Genomic DNA, 17,651 nt, shown 5'->3' on the forward strand with positions numbered 1-17,651 from the left:
AGAGAAATAGAGAGAGAAAGAGAGAGAGAGAGATAAAAAGAAAGAGAGAGACAAAGGGAGACAAAGAGAGAGAGAGAAATAGAAAGAAAGAGAGAGACAAAGGGAGACAGAGAAAGAGAGAGAGAGAGATAGAAAGAAAGAGAGAGACAAAGGGAGACAGAGAGAGAGAAATAGAAAGAAAGAGAGAGACAAAGGGAGACAAAGAGAGAGAGAAATAGAAAGAAAGAGAGAGACAAAGGGAGACAGAGAGAAATAGAGAGAGAGAGAGAGAGAGATAAAAAGAAAGAGAGAGACAAAGGGAGACAAAGAGAGAGAGAAATAGAAAGAAAGAGAGAGACAAAGGGAGACAGAGAAAGAGAGAGAGAGAGATAGAAAGAAAGAGAGAGACAAAGGGAGACAGAGAGAAATAGAGAGAAATAGAAAGAAAGAGAGAGACAAAGGGAGACAGAGAAAGAGAGAGACAAGGGAGACAAAGAGAAATAGAGAGAGAGATAGAAATAGAAAGAAAGAGAGAGACAAAGGGAGACAGAGAAAGAGAGAGAGAGAGAGATAGAAAGAAAGAGAGAGACAAAGGGAGACAGAGAGAGAGAGATAGATAGAAAGAAAGAGAGAGTCAAAGGGAGACAGAGAGAAATATAGAGAGAGAGAGATAGAAAGAAAGAGAGAGACAAAGGGAGACAGAGAGAAATAGAGAGAGAGAGAGAGATAAAAAGAAAGAGAGAGACAAAGGGAGACAGAGAGAAATAGAGAGAGAGAGAGAGATAAAAAGAAAGAGAGAGACAAAGGGAGACAGACAGAAATAGAGAGAGAGATAGAAATAGAAAGAAAGAGAGAGACAAAGGGAGACAGAGAAAGAGAGAGAGAGAGATAGAAAGAAAGAGAGAGACAAAGGGAGACAGAGAAAGAGAGAAATATATATAGAGAGAGATAGAAAGAAAGAGAGAGAGAAAGGGAGACAGAGAAATAGAGAGAGAGAGAGAGAGATAAAAAGAAAGAGAGAGACAAAGGGAGACAAAGAGAGAGAGAGAGAGAGAGAAATAGAAAGAAAGAGAGAGACAAAGGGAGACAGAGAAAGAGAGAGAGAGAGATAGAAAGAAAGAGAGAGACAAAGGGAGACAGAGAAAGAGAGAGAGAGAGAGAGATAGAAAGAAAGAGGGAGTCAAAGGGAGACAGAGAGAAATATATATAGAGAGAGATAGAAAGAAAGAGAGAGACAAAGGGAGACAGAGAGAAATAGAGAGAGAGATAGAAAGAAAGAAAGAGAGAGAGAGAGAGAGAGAGAAAGGGAGAGAGAGAAAGAGAGAGAGATAGAGAAAGATTGGAGAAACTGGGTCTCTTTTCCCTGGAGAAGTGGAGACTTAGAGGGGATATGATAGAGACTTACAAGATCATGAAGGGCATAGAGAGAGTGGAGAAGGACAGATTCTTCAAACTTTCAAATAATAATTTAATTTAATTTAATTCTTATATACCGCTAATAACCGTGAGGTTTCTAAGCGGTTTACAAAAATGATGCATTAAAAGATACAATAAATAAGATAGGTACTTAGAAATTCCCTAACTGTCCCAAAGGCTCACAATCTAACTAAAGTACTTGAAGAAACAATTTATGAAAAGTAAAGATAAAAATATAAAGACAGAGGTAGAGATAGAGATAGAAATGAATATTCCAACAAGATGGTGGCCAGTTAGGTCATCTTCTGTGCTGTCTCCCTTGTCCTGCTTTTGTTTTTGTTTTATTTTGCCTTTGTTGATTTTTCTTTTAAATTTCTTTTTTTGGTTTTTTGTTCTTTCTCTGCTGTTTTCATTTGGGACTTCCAGTCTCGTTGGTTTTTGCTTCTTTTGAGCTCACCTACCGATTTCCAGTTTGACAGTTGCTCCGATCTGGCAGCTGAGGGAGCCGTTACCTGATGCCTGAATGGTTCTATGGTGGCGGTTAAGAGGTGAAGAATTGGGTCCTGTTTCTTTTCATGGTGGATGGGAGAGTTCTGGCTTTCGGCTCCTTGTGTTCATGTCCAGCCACTAGTGGAGAGGAGTGTGGGAGCACTGCTTCGCCCCCTCCCGAACCAGCATAGGACCAGCTCCGTTGAATTCAAGCTGCAACAACGGCGTGCTGAGGGCAGATGAAGATAAAAGAACAAGAGGGCATTTGAAAAAGTTGAAAGAGGACAGATTCAAAAAGAAAGCAAGGAGGTTCTTCTTTAGCCAACGTGTGGTGGACACCTGGAATGCGCTTCCAGAGGACGTAATAGGGCAGAGTACGGTATTGGGGTTTAAGAAAGGATTGGACAATTTCCTGCTGGAAAAGGGGATAGAGGATTACTGCACAGGTCCTGGACCTGTTGGGCCGCCACGTAAGCAGACTGCTGGGCACGATGGACCTCAGGTCTGACCCAGCGGAGGCATTGCTTATGTTCTTATGGGAGAGGAGGAGATAGTGGATGCTGCGGATGGACCATTTGGCCTTTATCTGCTATCATGTTTCTAGGTTTCTATAACCATAAAGCTCTATGACATCACAATGCAGATGCAAAGAGCCTTAGCCTATAGGAAGAGGATATGCAAATGTTAAGAGCCTTAGCCAATGCGCTTCCAGAGGACGTAATAGGGCAGAGTACGGTATTGGGGTTTAAGAAAGGATTGGACAATTTCCTGCTGGAAAAGGGGATAGAAGGGTATAAATAGAGGATCACTACACAGGTCCTAGAACTGTTGGGCCGCCGCGTGAGCCGACTGCTGGTCTGACTCAGGTCTGACCCAGCAGAGGCATTGCTTATGTTCTTATGTTCAGGGCTCCTTTTACGAAGCCACGTTAGCGGCTTTAGCGTGCGCGACTTTTAATCACGCGCCACCCCTGCACTAGCTGAAAAACTACCGCCTGCTCAAGAGGAGGCAGTGACGCCTAGAGCATCCGGCAGTTTAGCGCGTGCTATTACGCGTCAAACCGCTAACGCGGCTTCGTAAAAGGAGCCTTAAGTCTTGGATCTCAATTAGAGGAATGGGGTGTGATTAAGTGAAGTTGATTTTTCTTTTTTTTTTAATCATTTGAGTGATTTATCTTTCAACGATTGAAAGTAAACTTAAGTCAAAATGTCTCGATCACACTTTTCTGTACAAGATGTGTGTGCTTGGAATAATTTTGTAAAATTGCATAAATAAATAAATTTAAAAAATAAAAATAAAAATAGGCACTGGAATGCAGCACCTATGGTCAAAGGAGGCATGGTTAGGGGCAGAGATGACCTTAGATGCCGCTCTTCGCGATTCTCCATCAAACCCTGGCCTACATTACTGGCACCTAAGTGTTTTTGCTAGCCGCAATTCTGTCAATGGCACCTATGCACGACTGACACGTGGCCAGCGCCATTTTTGAAGGCGCCGTCCAATGTGGGTGCCATTTATAGAACCCAGGCCCACGTTCTGACAGCCACACAAGCTGGAAGCACCATCAGGGTTTATTTTGCACTACAAAACAAAATGAATATTTCAAAGCACGATAACCGCTTATGAATTTTTATAGTAGGTTAATCACAATTGTAGAATTTAATTATCAAAATCTTGGAGAGGAACCTGATTATGCAGTCTGTGCCCCGCAAATGTCAAAAGACAGATGAAAATCTGGCAATTCCGTTATCAGGGAACTAATATCGGTGCCAGACAGACTTTTGCATTCTGCAAATGGCAAAAGACAGATGAAAATTCAGCAGCTCCAGAATTGGGGAACTAAGGCCAGTGCTAGGCAGACTTCTATAGTCGGTGTTCCACTAGGGCAGGGGTAGGCAATTCCGGTCTTCGAAAGCCGGAGCCAGGTCAGGTTTTTTTTTTGGGGGGGGTGCATGGTGTGGTAGGGAAGAGTGAGGGGGGGGTGCAAGGCAAGGTAATGCCAGGTGCCACCGTCCAAGTTCTATTTATTTAATATACCGCAAATAGAAAACAAAAGTTAAAATCTAAGCGGTTTACAATGAATTATAAAATGGGGAAATAAATCAACACAAAGCAAACTCTGTTACAATTAAAGGGAAGATTCGCCTTTGTTGGATATTATCGCCTGTGTAAATATGCAAATTCATAGAATCCACACCGATGCGTAAAGAACGGTGGTCGTGTGTGTGTTTTTTTAAATACCTGACAGTTAAATGGAGTTTGGGAACTTATTGCTGCGAACTGGATGAATTAAATATTTCACAGAGCATGAGGCTTATTTTATGTTCCAGCGAACAGTGAAATTGCTCTTGATGCCAGCGGATAGATACAGCCTTTTGTAACGGCGTGTGAAGGCTCCACACCCCCTGCTTGAATTAGGAACAGTCGTCGGAAGTTGTTCTTCTGGTACCTTCGGGTTTCTGCGCTGCTGTTTGTTCCTCCTTCTTTATGAGCCGAGGAGCACAGAGCAGGTTTTTTTTTTTTTTTGGGGGGGGGGGGGTTCTTCAGCCTACAACGAATGCATCTGTTTTGCCCTAAGAATAAACATCATTTGTCACTTTCCTACTGAAGCGTAGAGTGTTTCACAAGAACCTGAATAATGTGACCTCGGACTGGAACAAACCCCGATTGACCGTTTGTTCCTCGTCGCGTTTCACTGTACCCAGTTGTCTGATTTATATTTTTTTTTTTACTAAAAATTGCATCTGTAGCAGTACATGAACTGATGGTGTCAGGTCAAAAGCGCGCCGGGACAAAGGCACGCGCAGACAATTGAGCGCAGCGCGGAGGCGCGCGCCGCAGAAAATTACTGTTTTTACGGCTCCGACGGGGGGGGGGGCATGGGGGGAACCCCCCCACTTTACTTAATAGAGATCGCGCCGCGTTGTGGGGGCGTTGGGGGGGGGTTTGGGGGGTTGTAACCAGTGCTCCCTCTAAGCGGGCGGGTGTTGTGAGCAAAATTTTTTTCGCTGTGCGCTAGGCGCCAGCAAGTTATGAGCCAACTCGCCCGATTCTCCTCTCGCCGCCCTGCCATCTGCCGTACGCCGTGCGCTGTGACGTGAAACTTGTGCGCTGCGATGTAATATTTTGTGCGCCAGCGCACGCCAGCGCAGCTTAGAGGGAACACTGGTTGTAACCCCCCACATTTTACTGAAAATTTCACTTTTTCCCTGTTTTTAGGGAGAAAGTTAAGTTTACAGTAAAATGTGGAGGGTTACAACCAGTGCTCCCTCTAAGCGGGCGGGTGTTGTGAGCAAACTTTTTTCGCTGTGCGCTAAAAGCCAGCAAGTTATGAGCCAACTCGCCCGATTCTCCTCTAGCCGCCCTGCCATCTGCCGTACGCCGTGCGCTGTGACGAGAAACTTGTGCGCAGCGATGTCAATTTTGTGCGCCAGCGCACGCCAGCGCAGCTTAGCGGGAACACTGGTTACAACCCCCCAAACCCCCCACAACGCCGGCGCGATCTCTATTAAGTAAACTGGGGAGGCTCCCCAACAAAACCCCCCATCGGAGCCCCTAAAAACTGTAATTTTCTTCGGCGCGCGCCTCCGTCTTGCGCTCAGTTGTCGGCGCGCGCCTTTGTCTTTCGCGGGGTTGTCTATGAACCTGAACTGATCTATCAAGTGCTTGATTGCTGGTGACAATTATCTGTAGTGTATTTTTTTTTTTTCTGTGGACAGAACAGCTGATTGTGGGGATCATTTACTAACAGCATGTACTAACCCCATTAAAAGTAGGGTGGGTTATTCATGGGGTTACCAGACATCCGGATTTCACTGGATATGCCCTCCATTTGAGGATATGTCCGCGGGGTCCAGACGGCTTTTCAAAAGCCAGCACTTGGCCAGGGTTTTGAAAAGCCTCCTGAAATCGCGTCGGTCAGGGAGGAAGTCCGCACATGCACGGATGCCACGAGATGACATCACGCGCACGTGCGTGTGATATCATTGTGTGGCATCCGTGCATGTGCGGACTTCTTCCCTGTCCGACAAGAGCGGGGGCGGGGCTAATGCGGGATTATAATAATAATAATAATAATAATAATAACTTTATTCTTATATACCGCCAACAATCTTGCGACTTCTAGGCGGTTTACAATAAAGAGAAGTGGTTTACAATATAGAGAAACTGTAGATACAATAAAGAGAAACTGTACATACAGCGAATTAAGCAGTGTTTTTCAACCTTTTTACACCTATGGACCGGCAGAAATAAAAGAATTATTCTGTGGACTGGCACTGGTCCGTGCACCGGCAGTTGAGGAACACTGGGCCAGACCCCGCCCACCTCTACCCAATCTCCACCCCAGACCCCGCCCCCATAATAGTACTAATTGCACCTTGCACGTCCCGTGCCTCATTTGGAAGCCTTCCCTCTGATGTTGCAACGTCAGAGAAAAGGCTTCCGGTTCAGGCGCAGGATGCCCGTAGGAGCCGCTGCCCGTGGCTTTGTGCACCGAATCAGTTAGGAAGAGGGAGCTGGCTCGTAGATAACGCTGCATCGATCGCACCATGGACCGGCGGTCGAAGAACACTGTTTTGGGCCTGATGCACATGCTGGTCCTGTGGACCGGCAGGAAATTTCTGTGGACCGGCACTGGTCCAAGGACCGGTGGTTGAAGAACACTGGTTTAAAGATCAGGGGTGGGTGGAACTGGGCAAGCCTGGGGGCGGGTCTAGGGGGTCTGAATTTTCCAGTTGGAAAATCTGGCAACCCTAGTTATTCACTGTAGAGCCCATTTTATGCAATAGGTCCCTTTAGCAAATAACACACAAGAATGGGGTTAGTGTTTGCCGTTAATATATCACCCTGTAAGAATACTTTCTATAGCTGTGATCTTCACTAATGCCACTGAAGGAGAGCTGCCAAATATCTTCCCCTTGCAGGGCTGTGACACTGCTGGTCAATGACATCCTACCCACCTTGAGACTTTTCATTGGGGTATCCTCAAGGAGATAAGGCATTTCCAAATTCGTTCCCTTGTTCTGCTGAGAAATGCAGCTTTTCCCCCATCCGTTTTCTGCTTTCTGCCATAAGCCTGGGAAGAGAGGCAGAGAGTAGTGAATTCAAAATACAGAATGATGATAGGGCCCGACCCAGAGATCTCCAGGGGCCGCCTTGGCTCCCAGGCCTTGTACCAAAGAACACTACTCTATGGTGGTCCTTTTACAAAGCTGCAGGAGGCGCTAACACACGCTTCCTGCAACATTAACGTGCGTTAAGGCATCCCGCAGTCATTTTGAAAGGTAAACGTGCAAACCGTGTGTGAAAAAAAAATTTCCCATTTTTTTCATTGAGGAGGGATTTCAGGGGGTGTGGCTATGCTAATCAGTTAGCAGGTTGGCATTCCCACGTGCTGATAGCATGTGAGCCCTTACCACCTACAAAACGGGTATCAGCAACGGGCCACGCACTAGTGGCCACAAGCTGATGGCAGCACTAGTGTCCGGCCATTAATGCTGAAAATAGCAAATCAGTCATTTTCCTTTTTTTTTTTTTTTTTTTGTAATTATATATTTATTGAATTTTTCAATATAATCAAGCATAAACTTGTACAGAAAGGAAATTCAGCAAGTGATATATGACAATTGATTATAATATGTTTAATTCACTTGTAAGAATTCAAAAATGAATAAATAAAAATTATAAAAAGAAAAAAAGAAATTAATATAAAAGGAAACAATATAAAAAGATATCAAATATAAGCATAAATTTCAACTCAAGTCCTCAAAAGGGATCCAAGGTGGATAATAGGCGATTAAAGAAAATTACATTTACAAAAGTAGTAACTAGTTGAATGAGGTTAGTGCACCCTTTTTTAAGCTGAGCACTCTTATTCCATCTTTCTCCAGACATGAAGTTGAGAGAAAGGTTGTCAGTTGAGATGGCTCGAAGAAAACAAATTTATGTGAACGATAATTAATTACACATTTACATGGATGTCGCAAGTAAAAGGTCGCCCCCCCAGGGCTATAACACCAGGTTTCCTTAGCAAGAATTCACGTCTCCTTCTCTGCGTATCCCTAGCCAAATCTGGGAACATCTGAATTTTACAACCTAAAAATTCTTTTTGTTTATTTTTAAAGAAAAGTCTCAACAACCAGTTTTTATCTGGTGCGAGAGCTACTGTCAAAAGTAAAGATGCTGGGGTTACTAATTCTTTATCAGATATTTCCAAAATGTTAGATATATTCATTAAATCATGTTCCAATTTCCATTGCTGTTGTTGATCCTGGATTTTGTTTGGAAGATAGTAGACCTGTGTAAATGGTGGTAATGACTCTTCAGAAAGCTCCAATACTTCGATCATATAGCGTTTCAACATTTCCCTAGGGGCTATCGTAGAAACCCTGGGGAAATGAATCAATCTAAGATTATTATTACGAGAAAAATTTTCCATCGCCTCCATCTTCCTTCTTAAGTTAGTAATGGCCCCCCCAAAGCCCCCACAAATCAGACATCCCAGCATGTGTTGTATGGGACAATCCAGCGTGTGAATTGTAACAACTCCTTTGTAAAGCGTGTGGCACATGTGGGAGAGGGGGGGGCGATGCACCTGTTCAACAGGTTCTCGGCGGAATATGTGCCAAGCACGCTACCTGGCTCCTCTTATACATGCAGTCATCCTGAGCACTCCACCTCGTTCCAGCATGCGATGCATGTGGGAGGAGGCAATGCCCCCCCCCCCCACAATCAGACCATTCAACATGTGAATTGTAACAACTCCTTTGTAATCTGTAAGTTTTCGATATGTTGTGAAGGGCCCCGCTGAACTCATCCCACGATGAAAGGGCGGCTCTTAAACGGCTCCAATGAATGATCCCATCCCCCCCCCCATGTAATAATAATAATAATAATAATAACTTTATTTTTCTATACCGCCATAGTCAGGTGACTTCTAGGCGGTTCACACTGTAAGAAGGCTGGACATTCAGCGAATAACAAGGTCACAATACAATACAATAAGTCAACAAACAATACAAGACAAAACAATACAATACAATACAATACAATGAGTGTATACAACGCAGTACAGTATAATACAACGAGTCTAAATATAATACAATACAATAAGTCTGAAGACAACACCATACATAAGTCTAATACAGTGTCGTACAATGAGTCTAAATATAATACAATTGTGAAGAGGGGAAAGTTACAGATTGGGGTTCAATGGGTAAAGAGTAATTGAGTATTTCTTTAGAACTTCCATTTGAATTGGAGTACTACGTGCTGGGGCCATTTTATGCCATAGCTTTGGTAATATGTGTATGGACGAGTATACAAGCATAACTATTTCTTTGTAGAAGTAAGAAAGACAGGATTGTGCCACATTTCCTTTCTGCAAAAGACAATTGTTATCTACCTAGGTAGTAGTGGCAAGTTGTTAGGGAATTCAGGATCAATTCAATCTATTTGAAACTGGAAAGGAAGCTGTGTTAAATAGAGAACTCTGAATTTGAGAGCAGGTTGCAAGGGAGGCTACTAGTATTAATCTATCGGCTAATAAGTGTAAAATGAGGCACTTGGGGGCAAAATAGCTCTGAGGCATGTGCTGCATCCTCAGTCTCCTCACTTTCCCTTTGATAACATAGAAACACAGAAACTGACGGCAGAAAAGGGCCTCGGCCCATCTAGTCTGCCCATCCCACCCCCTAACTCCCTCCGTGAAGAGATCCCACGTGCCAATCCCATTTTTTCTTAAAATCTGGCTCAATTACCTCTAGTGCATATTCCTAATGAATATGCATGAGAGAGATTTGCATACCTGTCACTTCCATTCTATGCAAATCTCTCTCATGCATATTCATTAGGGATATCTTGAAAACCTGACTGGCTGGGGGGTCCCCCAGGACGGGTTTGGGAATCACTGCTCTAGCGGAAGACTATTCCAGCGATCAACCACCCTTTCGGTGAAGAAATATTTTCTGGTGTCGCCGTGAAATTTCCCACCCCTGAGTTTCAACGGATGCTCTCTCGTTGCCGTGGGACCTTTAAGAAAAAAAGATATCTTCCTCCACCTCGATACGGCCCGTGACATATTTGAACGTCTCGATCGTGTCTCCCCTCTCTCTGCGTTCCTCATAGAAACATAGAAACATAGAAATAGACGGCAGATAAGGGCCGCGGCCCATCCAGTCTGCCCACCCTAATGACCCTCCCCTACCTTTACCTTGTGACTAGATCCCACGTGTCGATCCCATTTGGCCTTAAAATCAGGCACACAGCTGGCCTCAATCACCTGAAGTGGAAGACTATTCCAGCGATCAACCACTCTTTCGGTGAAGAAATATTTTCTGGTGTCGCCGTGAAATTTCCCCCCCCCCTGAGTTTCAACGGATGCTCTCTCGTTGCCGTGGGACCTTTAAGGAAAAAGATATCTTCCTCCACCTCGATACGGCCCGTGACGTATTTGAACGTCTCGATCGTGTCTCCCCTCTCTCTGCGTTCCTCGAGTGAGTATAGCTGCAACTTACCCAGCCGTTCCTCATACGGGAGATCCTTGAGTCTTGAGACCATCCGGGTGGCCATTCTCTGAACCGACTCAACTCTCCGCACATCTTTGTGGTAATGTGGCCTCCAGAACTGTGCACAGTATTCCAGATGGGGTCTCACCATGGATCTGTTCAACGGCATTATGACCTCGGGCTTACGGCTGACGAAGCTCCTACGGATACAACCTATGATTTGTCTAGCTTTGGATGAAGCTTTCTCCACTTGATTGGCAGACTTCATGTCTTCACTAATGATCACCCCCAAGTCTCGTTCTGCTACAGTCCTTGCTAGGGTCTCACCATTTAGGGTGTAAGACGTGCATGGATTTTTGCTGCCAAGGTGCATGACCTTGCATTTTTTGGCATTGAAACTTAGTTGCCAGGTCCTGGACCAATGCTCCAGTAGGAGTAAGTCATGTGTCATACTGTCGGGTATTGAGCCTTTTTCAGGCACTGTGCTTTTGTGATATCGGTTCCCTATATCACAAAGCAGAGAAAAGTCATAGAGCGTGCTTGGAACATGGTGCTAGGATAGATTAAGGTCAAAACCATTTGCCTACACTTTCAAAACCATACTTTCTCTTTTGTATATTCTCTCTACCTAGGGTGACAATATGTCCGGATTTACCCAGAAGTGTCCTCTTTTAAGAGGATTGTCCAAGTGTCTGGATGGTTTTCTAAAACCTCGCATTTTGTCCAGGTTCTCTGAGCCCAACCTAATTTTTTTTTTTTACCTTTGGGTGGGCAGCGGGGGTCATCCCTGGGTGGGAGCCGCATTAACTGTGGTCCCGCAACAGTTACCGGTGGTCCAGGGGTGAGCTGCTGAAGACTCGTTTGGCACTGGCTGGAGGTGGCAGGAAAGGCTCCAGCTCTGCCTAAGCTCGGGGCCACCTCTGGAGGGTGTCCGCTCTCGCAGGTGATGTCATTGTGCTGCTCATGCTCGGAGGACCTCCACATGTGGCCACCTCCAGTCAATGCCAATGAAGAATGACCTGGCGAAGCTTGAAGAATGGTCTGAAATTTGGCAGCTAAAATTTAATGCTAAGAAATGCAAGGTCATGCATTTGGGCTGCAAAAACCCAAGGGAACGGTACAGTTTAGAGGGTGAAGAACTTATGTGCGTGACAGAAGAGCGGGACTTGGGTGTGATTGTATGTGATACCTCATTTAGAATATTGTGTACAATTCTGGAGGCTGCACCTTCACAAAGATATAAAAAGGATGGAGTCGCTCCAGAGGAAAGCTACTAGAATGGTGCGTGGTCTTCATCATAAGGCGTATGGGGAGAGACTTAAAGATCTCAATCTGTATACTTTGGAGGAAAGGCGGGAGAGGGGAGATATGATAAAGTCATTTAAATACCTATATAATATAAATGTGCATGAGTCGAGTCTCTTTAATTTGAAAGGAAACTCTGCAATGAGAGGACATAGGATGAAGTTAAGAGGTGATAGGCTCCGGAGTAATCTAAGGAAATACTTTTTTACAGAAAGGGTGGTAGATGCGTGGAACAGTCTCCCGGAAGAGGTGGTGGAGAAGGAGACTGTGTCTGAATTCAAGAGGGCCTGGGATAGGCACGTGGGATCTCTTAGAGGGAGGAAGAGATAATGGTTACTGCAGATGGGCAAACTAGATGGGCCATTTTGCTCTTGATTTTAATTTAGTAGTTTTTTTATCTTCAAAAAGATTCTTGGGATCTCAGAACATTATTAGTCTTGTATTTCATTTTTTTGACAGTATTGCATAAGTTTGCAGTGCTGTGTTTTGCCGTATTATGCTTGCCTGCTATGGGGCTCATAATCGAAAGAGAAAAACGTCCAAAAACCGGCCTAAGTTGGCACTTGGACGAACATTTCTCAAAAACGTCCAAGCGCCGATAATAAAACCGGGTTTTGGACGTATTTCTAAATGACCTAGGCCTTCATAGTGCCGCTCAACATCCAAAGCTAAACGGGGCGTTTCAGGAGGCTTATCGAGGGCGGGAGTTGGGAGGGACGTGGGCCGGATTAGACTTAGTCGTACAGCATGTATAACCGAAAGTTATACAGCCCAGGATCGACGGAACTTGGACGTTGTCTAAGTCACAAAAACCCACCTAAAGTCACCAGATAAGCACTGCAAACACATAACACAGACCCCCCACATACTACACCAGTGATCACCAACCCCCTCCCCCCCCTTAAAAATTTTATTCACAACTTTAAATTTCAGCCTCTAGACCATCATCACCTGGCTGCCTGGCATAGGAAAGCCTAGTCGTCCAGCCATAGGCAGCTTAAGTCGTCTTGGGGATGAGTTAGGGACCCATAGAGAGGAGGACCCATGCCCATAAGCCCCTGTAACCACTGAATTGAGACTTAAACATGTGCATTCCCCTATACACCCCCAAAACCCTTTTTGACTGGCATATAAGTGGCTTCTGCAGCCATAAAGTTTCAAGTTTATTAGGATTTTATATACCGCCTATCAAGGTTATCTAAGCGGTTTTACAATCAGGTACTCGAGCATTTTCCCTATCTGTCCCGGTAGGCTCACAATCTATCTAACGTACCTGGGGCTATGGAGGACTGAGTGACTTGCCCAGGGTCACAAGGAGCAGCGTGGGGTTTGAACCCACAACCCCAGGATGCTGAGGCTGTAGATCCAACCACTGCGCCACACACTCCTCCAGGGGTTAACTAAAAATGCTAACGCTAAAAACGCTACCGCAGCTTAGTAAAAGGAGCCCTATGGGATTTTGTAATGGAGAATTTTTAGCTGTCTGTATAAATTATAGTTCATTGAGATTTGAATGTTTTACTGTTTTGTCATTAGAATGGTTTTTATGGAGATGTAGTTTGTTATAATATTTATGAAAAAAAAAACCTTTTGTTCTTAATCTTTCCTTTTCTATTTATAATGGACTTCTTTTCTTGATGAATGTGATTTATGCATTGTAAACCGCTTGGATCCTTTTAGGCCATTATGCAGTATATAAAGTTTTTAATAAACATAAAGTTTTTTAATAAACATAATATATCAATAAATGTGTTCAACTTTTGTGTTTTAAACCAACAACCCTAATGAAAATAGCCAGTCTTCATTGTTTTATATTTTCTTAAATTTTTAGAGACTAAAAGACCTCAAGTGCCTGCAGTTGCATGCTTTTAGAACTTGTCTACGCAAGAAACATAGAAACATAGAAGATGACGGCAGAAAAAGGCTACCGCCCATCAAGTCTGCCCACCGCCCATCAAGTCTGCCCACTCTGCTTACCCACCCCCTGTCTATGCCCTAATGACCCAATTTCCTTATCTTGACCCTCCCATTTATTCTTCAAGTCTGGCACGCTGTCTGCCTCGATCACCTGCACTGGAAGCTTGTTCCAATGATCAACCACTCTATCTGTGAAGAAATACTTTCTGGTGTCTGCAGCAGCCACTCTCTCCTCCTCTCCCTATTGGCTAAGGCTCATAACATTTGCATCTCCTCTTCCCATAGGCTAAGGCTCTTTACACCTGCATTGTGATGTCATAGAACTTTCTGATTATAGAAACATAGAAACATGATGGCAGATAAAGGCCAAATGACCCATCATAGAAACATAGAAGATGACGGCAGAAAAGGGCTACAACAGCCCATCAAGTCTGCCCACTCTGCTTACCCACCCCCTGTCTATGCTCTAATGACCCAATTTCCTTATCTTGACCCTCGTAGGGATCCCACATGGGTATCCCATTTATTCTTAAAGTCTGGCACGCTGTCTGCCTCGATCACCTGCACTGGAAGCTTGTTCCAATGATCAACCACTCTCTCTGTGAAGAAATACTTTCTGGTGTCGCCATGAAATTTTCCGCCCCTGAGTTTGAGCGGGTGCCCTCTTGTGGCCGAGGGTCCCTTGAGAAAGAAAATATCATCTTCCACTTTGACACGTCCCGTGAGGTACTTAAATGTTTCGATCATGTCTCCCCTCTCCCTACGTTCCTCGAGAGTGTAGATTTGCAATTTGTTCAGTCTCTCTTCGTACGAGAGACACTTGAGGTGGCCGTCCTAAATGCGAGCTATCGCTGGTCAAAACATATCTTTTAACTTTTTTATTTTTATAAATCTGAAATATTCTTATAAATGAATAATCTTGTGAATTATTTAGCTTTCGAACAAATCACCCGTTTGTGTTCATTCAAGGTTTCTTATGTTATTCCTTCAATTTTCTTTTTTTACTCCTAGTGGACGCCCATCAATATGATACTTAGCTTGGATTTTATTCTGCCAAGCCGAATGGATGGAATACGACGGAAGATCTCCGTTTCGCTCTACGATTGTCTAAAGAGCTTCACCGGGAAAACTTTGATACCGCCGTTGGCGTGTTCTAGCCGTTAATCAGGTCGCTATGGACCGTGGAGAGGGAAAGCCTCCATAGAGACTGACTCATTCCAGCATATACCTATTTTCATTAGGGTCGTTAGCAATATATCAAATGGGGCTCCTTTTACAAAGGCGCGCTAGCCGCTACCGCCTCCTTTTAAGCAGACGGTAATTTTTCAGCTAGCGCGCGCTAGAGTGCGTGCTGATCTTGTGTGTGAGCTTAAAACGCTAGCACACCATAGTAAAAGGAGCCCTAGGTGTCTGTGTCAACAGATTTCAAAGAATGGGTTTTATTATTTTAACCACATGGTGAAATTTTCCCTTTCTTCTGGTGTCCTGGGATCTTAGAATACTGTTGACCGTGTGACTGATGTCTGCCAACATATTTAAGCGAGTTTTGTTCCTATAATAAAAGGGGGGGGGATGAGGGGAAGGGGGAAGGGAGGTGAGGTTTAGGGTTCATAGTCTAAAGCGCGCGAGGACAAAGGCGCGCCGACAACCGGGCGCGGACAACGGAGCGCAGGACTTCGTCGCACCGAAGAAAAACCTTATTTTAAAGGGCTCCGACGGGGGGTGTTGGTGGGAAACCCCCCCACCCCACTTTACTTAATAGAGATCGCGCTAGCGTTGGGGGGTTGTAACCCCCCTCATTATACTGGAAACTTAACTTTTTCCCTGTTTTTTAGGGAAAAGTTACGTTTTCAGTATAATGTGGGGGGTTACGCCCCCCACACCCCCCAACATGGCAGCGTGAGGCAGCGCGATCCCTATTAAGTAGAGTGGGGGGGTTCCCCCCACACCCCCCCATCAGAGCCCTTTAAAATACAGGTTTTCTTCGGCGCGATTCAGCCTTGCGCTCAGTTGTCTGCGCACCTTTGTCCTCGCGCGCTTTTGACCCGTCACCGAGGGGTAGTAGGGGGGTTGATTGGGATCATAAGACAATTTATTTTGAAGGAATGCTAGAAATATTTATGTAAAAATGATATTTGTAATTTTAATTGAAATGGAATCTATTTGTATTATATTATTTCCTTCAATAAAATATTATAAATTAAAAAAAAAAAACCCCAGAGAGGAAGCTCCACTGTTAAGAGTGCAAAATTGCTTTTTCCGTTGACTCGAACAGAACTATGCCGCTATCATCTGCCTCTCTTCTGCCTTCACATCAGTAGCAACAAGTTCCATTAACTGTGAAAATGATTTCTCAGGGACCAGGGAAGCGGTTAATAAATATTTAAAATAAATAAAAATAAGTATGTTATAATTCTTTCACAGGGCTTTTGTAATTAAAAATAAAAAAATTAAAAAAAATCAGCAGGCGATGGCACTCTTGGGATGCCTCTGAGGTTATTACAGTTAGAGAAAATAAAGAGATTTAATTGAAAACTAGATTTGTTAGGCTCTTCCAGTGACTGCACCTAGCAGGGAGAAGGAAAAGCACTTCTTGAAAGAGTGGCTATAACTTTTCTGTACTCTCTCACCGTCCACACAATGTAGAGCTGAACATTTCAGTAATTCAGGGTAGACCCCCAACAAAGCCAACCAACATAAAAACAGTATAAACTCTAAGACAGGGGTGAGGAAACGTTTTGACTCGTGGGCCACAATGGGTTCTTAAATTTGACAGAGGGGCCGGAACAAGAGCATCTTTCTATCCCTCCATCCCTCGTGCAGCAGAACCCTTGAGCACCCGCCCCCGCCACGCAGCCGAACCCCCACTGACCCTCCATCCATCCCTCCCATCCAAACCCTGCCAACCGCGAGCCCTACATACCTCCCTCTAGAGAAGCATCATGCCGGCAGCACTCTAAACAGGCTATTTCGTGGCCTTCTCTCATCGGGGAATTCCCTCTGCCGCATCACTGCCATCCTATGTTGGTTGAAGCCTGGTTTGAGTCTTTTTTGATGGGGAGACAGCAGGAGGTTCTTATGGGTGAAAAACTGTCGAGTCGTAAGAAGGTTAAAATAGGAGTGCCACCAGGATCAGCTCTTTCTGCAGCCCTATTCAATCCGTATCTCGTTCCGCTGTGTAAACTGCTTTCAGATCTTGATGTATCCTACCGACTGTACGCTGATGACATCCAATTCCTTTTCCCCATTGGTGTGGATTTTGATGGGGCAGCGTCTCGCTTACAGTCTGTACTGGTAGCAATTAAATACTGGATGGACCGTAACAGGTTGAAGTTAAGTATTCAGAAAATGAAGGTGTTGTGTGTTACAAGAACCCTGGGTGCTAATGTCCCCGGAGACAGTTGAGTTGCTGGGGGACAGAGTATTGGTGTGGCGCGAGGTCTTGGTGTGCTGTTGGATTCAGGACTTACTATGAGAGGTCAGTAGTTCAGAAGTAGTAGTTCATAAGGTGTAGTTTCATCGTTGGTTAGTCAATGGACTTAGGCCTTATTTGGCGGCTCCATTGTCCAGAATGGTGTTGCAGTCGATGATGCTGTCCATTTTCAACTATTGCATTCGGGTTTTGGGGAGTATCAGAATCAGTTTTGGGTACGCTTCAGGTGGCCCAGAATTCAGTGGTATGCTCTCTATTTAAATTGGACAGACGTGAGCATGTGACAGAATATTTTCTAAGGTTGTATCGGTTGAAAGTAAGGGATAAGATACATTACAAGCTATTGGTAAATATTTTCATGTGCTTACAGAAGTTGGCCCCCAAACACCTGGTCCAGAGCATCTTGCCACGTGAGCCGGCTCGACTGTTTCGCTCAGTTGAGCATTGTGATCTGTCTGTTCCATCCGTGTGGGACTTAAGGCTTTCCTCTTCCAGAAAGAGTGTTTTTCACTATATTGGTCCTAGGGAGTGGAACAACCTTCCAGGATATATTCGCCAACAGCAAAATTTACAGAACTTTAGGAAAATGCTGAAAAGACATCTGT

General features: G+C 44.4%; 1 long non-coding RNA gene across 1 annotated transcript in view; it reads left to right on the forward strand.

The window, feature by feature from the left end:
• The window catches only part of LOC117356320, a 57,070-nt gene extending 41,910 nt beyond the window's left edge, over nt 1–15,160 (forward strand). The window contains exon 3 of the long non-coding RNA XR_004538617.1: nt 14,625–15,160. This is a non-coding gene — a long non-coding RNA (uncharacterized LOC117356320). The remainder of the gene's footprint in view (nt 1–14,624) is intronic.
• The last annotated feature ends 2,491 nt before the right edge of the window (nt 15,161–17,651 follow it).

The sequence above is a fragment of the Geotrypetes seraphini genome, chromosome 3 (assembly GCF_902459505.1).
Source record: "Geotrypetes seraphini chromosome 3, aGeoSer1.1, whole genome shotgun sequence".
NCBI lineage: Eukaryota > Metazoa > Chordata > Amphibia > Gymnophiona > Dermophiidae > Geotrypetes > Geotrypetes seraphini.